This window comes from Mastacembelus armatus, unplaced genomic scaffold (assembly GCF_900324485.2).
Source record: "Mastacembelus armatus unplaced genomic scaffold, fMasArm1.2, whole genome shotgun sequence".
NCBI classification, from domain to species: Eukaryota; Metazoa; Chordata; class Actinopteri; order Synbranchiformes; family Mastacembelidae; genus Mastacembelus; species Mastacembelus armatus.
In genome coordinates, this window is record NW_022872898.1 from 530,506 (window position 1) to 537,243 (window position 6,738).

Genomic DNA, 6,738 nt, shown 5'->3' on the forward strand with positions numbered 1-6,738 from the left:
CCCGCCTCATCGACGATGCCCCTGCCTACACTGTTCGTCGGCTGTTGGACGTTCGTCGCCGGGGTCGGGGACTCCAGTACCTGGTGGACTGGGAGGGATACGGTCCGGAGGAACGTTCCTGGGTGGCTCGTTCCGCCATCCTGGATCCAGACCTGGTGCGGGCATTCCACCGTCGCCATCCAGGCAAGCCTCGGGGACGCCAGGTGGCGCCCCGTGGGGGGGGGGTCCTGTCATGAGGCGGCAGGGACCTGCCGCCTTCTCCTTTGTCCCTCCCTCATCTCTCTCTCTCCTCCCTGCTCTACTGCTATCCCTCTACTCCCAGGTAATTGGTCCCAGGTGCGGGAGGCCGAGCAGCACGATTATCAATCAGTCCACTCTGCCATAAAAGCCCTGATCCTCTTCGGTCTCATCGCCAGTTCGTCCGTCTACCTCCCCTGGTAGTCACGTACAGTCCGGCTTCTTAAACCGCTGACTAACCTGATCCTAACTTACCTTTTCTTGTCCTCAGGCTGCCAGCTTTTGTCCCGTCACCTACCCAGCCACTTCCTCGCCCTGCGATCCTGCCGGCTCGCCATCTCAGTTCCCCGACCCAGAGTCTCTCTCCGCCGCAGAAACCAACGCCTGAACCGGTCCCCTGTCTTCCCTTCGGAAGCTCGATAACCAACGGCTCAATAAAGACCTTACCGGGTGGTTACCTGCAATTGGGTCCTTGGTTCCTTTTTTTACCAAACCTGACAGCGACGGTGTTTGAATGACGTTTCTACGTCGAACGGTGTAGGACTAGATAGTGACCGAAAAACGGCGGAATAATAATAATAAAGAGAAACTAGACGATGCAATTTCTGAAGAAATTGCGTTGGGATTGCCGATCGCCGCGAAAAGCTCGAGGCAGACCGTGTCGCCGAAGCACGTTTTGAATCGACCGATTGCGATAATCGAGAAATACCGACTGTAGTGAGGGTGATTTTATTTTGAGAAAATGCTATAAAAAGGCTTTTATTTTGAAAGGACAAAGAGCTGCAGGAGACTTTTGGGAACTCACAAAAGAATCTGGACTTTATTTTTTAATATTTCTCATACTTTACAAACATGTGATATCTTCCTATAAATAATTGTAGACTTTTATTGTGAAAGTCTGACCATGTCAAAAACCATGGCTGACAAAGAAAATGGCCTCACCGGGTGCCCGAAGCTGTATGCCAATAACCAACGTCCGTTTTAATATTTAGTTGCTGTTTCAGGGCTGTTTTATTGAGAAAATGCTATTTCAGGGCTTTTATTTTGAAAGGGCAAAGTGCTGCAGGACACTCTTGGGACCTTATACAAGAATCTGGACTTTATTTTGAATATTCCTTACAATTTACAAAAATGTAATATCTTCCTATAAATAACTGTAGACTTTTATTGTGAAAGTCTCATCATGTCAGAAACCATGGCTGACATGGAAAATGGCCTCACTTGGTACTTGAAGCTGTATGCCAATAGGTAACGTCCGTTTTAATAGTCAGTTGCTGTTTCAGGGCTTTTTTATTGAGAAAATGCTATTTCGGGGCTTTTATTTTGAAAGGACATAGTGCTGCAGGAGACTCTTTGGACCTTGTTCAAGAATCTGGACTTTATTTTGAATATTCCTTACTATTTACGAAATTGTAATATCTTACTATAAATAACTGTAGACTTTTATTGTGAAAGTCTCACCATGTCAGAAACCATGGCTGACATGGAAAATGGCCTCACTTGGTACCTGAAGCTGTATGCCAATAGGTAACGTCCATTTTAATATTGAGTTGCTGTTTCAGGGCTTTTCTATTGAGAAAATGCTATTTCGGGGCTTTTATTTTGAAAGGACAAGGTGCTGGAGGAGACTCTTGGGACCTTGTACAAGAATCTGGACTTTATTTTGGATATTCCTTACAATTCACAAAATTGTAATGTCTTACTATATATGACTAGACTTTTCTTCTGAAAGTCCAAACATGGCCTGCTGGGTAATGACACCATGGCTGACATGTAAAACAGCCACAGAGTAAAATGCTCTAAATAACTGAGAATGGTGCCCTTGTGTAACAGCATTAGGCAGCCAGTCATTCTTAATTACCAACCACAGACAGCTGCTATTGTTTTGTGTTGAGCTGTTGCTATGGTGACCTATGCCCAGAGTGGGGGTGAGGGTGGGGGGTGGGGAGGGTGGTACAGAGTGGTCACCATGTGAAACAGCAGTGGACATTTGGCAGCCAGTCATTCTTAATTACCAACCACAGACAGCTGCTATTGTTTTGTGTTGAGCTGTTACTATGGTGACCTATGCCCAGAGTGGGGGTGATGGTGGGGGGTGGGGAGGGTGGTACAGAGTGGTCACCATGTGAAACAGCAGTGGACATTAGGCATTCTTAATTACCAACCACAGACAGCTGATATGTTGCTATTGCTTTGTCAGCTGTGGCTATGGTCACCTATGCCTAGAGTGGGGGTGAGGGTGGGGAGTTGGGGGGGTGGTACTGAGTGGTCACCAAGTGAAACAGCAGTTGACATTTGGCAGCCAGTCATTCTTAATTACTAACCACAGACAGATGCTATGCTGCTAATGCATTGTATGTATTTGCTATGGTCACCTATGCCCAGAGTGGGGGTGAGGGTGAGGGTGGGGGGGGGGGGGGGTGGTATTGAGTTATCCCCATGTGTAAAAGCAGTGGACATTATACAGCCAGTCATTCTTAATTACCAAACATAGACAGCTGCTATGCTGCTATTGCCTTGTATGCTGTTGCTATGGTGACCTATGCCCAGAGTGGGGGTGAGGGTGAGGGTGGGAGGGGGGGGTGGGGTGGTGGTACTGAGTGGTCACCAAGTGTAACAGCAGTAGACACTTGGCAGCCTGTCATTCTTAATTACCAACCACAGACAGCTGATATGCTGCTATTGCCTTGTATGCTGTTGCTATGATGACATATGCCCAGAGTGGGGGTGAGGGTGGGGGGGGGGGGTGGTATTGAGTTATCCCTATGTGTAAAAGCAGTGGACATTACGCAGCCAGTCATTCTTAATTACCAACCACAGACAGCTGCTATTGTTTTGTGTTGAGCTGTTGCTATGGTGACCTATGCCCAGAGTGGGGGTGAGGGTGGGGGATGGGGAGGGTGGTACAGAGTGGTCACCATGTGAAACAGCAGTGGACATTTGGCAGCCAGTCATTCTTAATTACCAACCACAGACAGCTGCTATTGTTTTGTGTTGAGCTGTTACTATGGTGACCTATGCCCAGAGTGGGGGTGAGGGTGAGGGTGGGGGGTGGGGTGGGGGGGGTGGTACTCAGTGGTCACCATGTGTAACAGCATGTGACATTTGGCAGCCTGTCATTCTTAATTACCAACCACAGACAGCTGCTATTGTTTTGTGTTGAGCTGTTACTATGGTGACCTATGCCCAGAGTGGGGGTGAGGGTGAGGGTGGGGGGTGGGGTGGGGGGGGTGGTACTCAGTGGTCACCATGTGTAACAGCAGTGGACATTTGGCAGCCAGTCATTCTTAATTACCAAACATAGACAGCTGCTATGCTGCTATTGCGCAATAGCTGCTTTGTGTTGAGTAGTTGCTATGGTGATCAAAGGCCAGAGTGAGAGGGGGAGTGACAGCACTTTACACACGCTGAGTGGAGAAACTGAGAAAACTTCACCTTACAAACTGGGGGATTACAGAAAAACTATAAGTGCTATCAATATAATTCTTTCACTAACAGTGCCAAGAGGCTTCAACAAAGAGACTGATCCACTTTTTGTGAAGATATTCCAAAAATGAAGGATTGGTGGCGAGTTAGAAACAGCCTTCATTTGTGTTTCTCTCCAAAAATTGTAGAGATCTTTAGAATGGGAGTGAATGAGAGATTGAGCAGTCACTCTCTGTCTGTTAGGCCACCTTGTGGGAAAACCGTAGGTCCTATAAAAATATGAACAGCATTGCCTGAAAGAAGACAAAAATCTCTACTACTTTTGAGAAAATGGTGTATGAAGAGTCAAAATTGTGGCCGTGACAGCGAGTTAGAGAGAAAAATTTTCCCTAAACTTAACAGCCTCTCCCACTCTAGCGATGACATCACGCACTCTAGCCCTCTCCCATACACACCAATGTAAAATTCAGAAATTTCCTAAAAAAACCATAAAACTTAAACTGCGATTAAAGAAAAACCGTAATAGATATCAAAAAGCTGTATACAAGACTTATAGATTAATGCCTTCTGACCCGTTCAAAGGTCGAATGGTGTTTCTAGCTGAAAGTATGCTGACACAGTTAAAGCTCAAAGAGGACAAAGTTGAAAGGGGATTTTAACGTTCTCTCCATTCATTCCTATGGGAAAAAAATCCGACAAAACCTGGAATATTTCGGAAATTATGAAAGATATCGCTGAGAAAAGTAGAAGCACCCATCTCCTCATCGAGCTGCACGCGACGGTGTTTGAATGACGTTTCTACGTCGAACGGTGTAGGACTAGATAGCGACCGAAAAACGGCGGAATAAAAAGAAAAAAAATAATAACTAGACGATGCAATTTCTGAAGAAATTGCGTTGGGATTGCCGATCGCCGCGAAAAGCTCGAGGCAGACCGCGTCGCCGAAGCACGTTTTGAATCGACCGATTGCGATGATCGAGAAATACCGACTGTAGTGAGGGTGATTTTATTTTGAGAAAATGCTATATAAAGGCTTTTATTGTTGAAAGGACATAGAGCTGCAGGAGACTTATGGGAACTCACAAAAGAATCTGGACTTTATTTGAATATTCGTTGGGCCTCACATGCAAAGGTCCCTGGTTGAAACCAGGCAGAAACAAGTTTTTGCACTGACTCATTCAGTCTCAGAAATCTCAGCCTGAGCACCAAAGGTAGCTGTGACCCAACCTCTTTGTAGCTCCATTTGATGTGCTGAGTTACTAAAGGATTAGCTGGACCGCATCAATATAACCTGCACTCCAGTCCTCATGAATGTGAGACAGTGAGTGTTACTGTATTCAAAAACTAGCAGTGTGAACTGTGTTTCCATCTCTCCCTGCTCAGCGTCCTCAGAGAAGCTCATGTCAGTGCACCTGAAAGAAGTCAGAGTGCAGGACACTGATCAGAAAATCTGTGGAGTGGTCTTAATCGTGACCATCTGACCATCGTGACTCTTAAAACAACTGAAATACACAAAATTTGAATGACAACATATCATTCACTAGCATATCAACACTACTGCATGTGTCATGGCCCCTTAAAACGATCTCTACTGAAGAGATCCAGACTAATTCAGTGACAGGAAGCCTTTCTATCGATTAAGTCCTGAACACTGAACTGTTTATCGCTGGGAACAAAGGACTGGACCTCCTCGTTCCTGCTGGCGGGGTCGTTGCTTCTGTGGTCCGGGTCGGTTAAATCTTGATCTTGATTCTCCTCTTTTATTCTGCCCTTCCACTGGTCATGGTCAATGAATTCCGGGTCCTGATCCCCCTCTTTAATTTCGGTTTTGTTGTAGTTGTAGTAGACAGAGTCTGCTGCTGTTTCTCCTCTCCTCCTTTATTCCCCACAGATAGCCGTCCTGTTGGACGAATACCAGATCATCTTCCTCCTCTTTTAGTCCGGTTTTATAGTGGTCCTGGTCGATATAATCTGAGTCCTGCTTCTCTACCTTCATCCTGCTGTTGTAGTGGTCCTGATGGATTAAATTCATGTTCTGATTCTGTGTTTTACACTGCCACGTTGCTGCTCAGAAGTTGTTTCTTTGGTGTCCTGATCTCAAAGAATCACAGCACTGCTGCTTCCTTTTTCTTTCTTTTTAATGGTGGTTGACAAACCATCTTAAAGGTGCATTACCACCACCAACTGGACTGGAGTGTGGAACAGAGGTCTGACAAAAAAGTATATCCTTTCAACAGAACCTATTTCTCTTCAAAATCATGATATATTCTAAGTTCTACTAACCTTCCCAAGAAGACCCTCTAATGAAAAATCATCCTGTTTTATCTTCTTAAGTGCTGTTAATAGACATAGGCTCTGCACTCTAACAACACATGTTTAACTGTTTCTGACTTATTGCAATTCCTACATAATCCTGTTGGATGCTTCCCAATGTTATGTAGTGTGTCATTTAATCCTGTATGTCCTATTCTTAATCCTGTTATGATGCTTTCTTCCTGTTGATTCCAGCCCCCAATTTTTCCTTCTCCTACCTGTGTCTTGTATACTGTATAAACGTCTTCCTGTTCACTTCTATCAATGCATGCTCCTAAGGATCGTACACCATGGTACATCTACAGACTCCTATGATAACAACAGCAAGATAAGGTAAGGCCTTAGTCTACTTAGCCTTCCATTTTAATGACATGTGTGGATTTCAGTATGTCACTCCACTGCAAAGACCAGTGTGTCACTGGTCATCTAAAGCAGTGAATTCTACATTCTCCATAGTTTTGTATCAGCTTGGCTAAGGCTTCAGGCTACTGATTGGTGTGATCTCAGTGTGGAATAACCTGTGGTTAACAAGGCACATAACAATCAAACATAGAGGATACCGAATGTGACTTGAATACACAACCTTCTGATCTGAAGTCAGACACAAATTAAACAAAACAAATTTATTATACAGCTTTATTTCATTGTTCACCCTTCTCTGTCTCTCCTACTCCATTTTACTTTTCTTTGCTCTGTTTCATTCTTCCCTCTTTATTCTTCTAACTCATATTTAATCCTTCAGTTCCCTCCTTCCTGAATAAA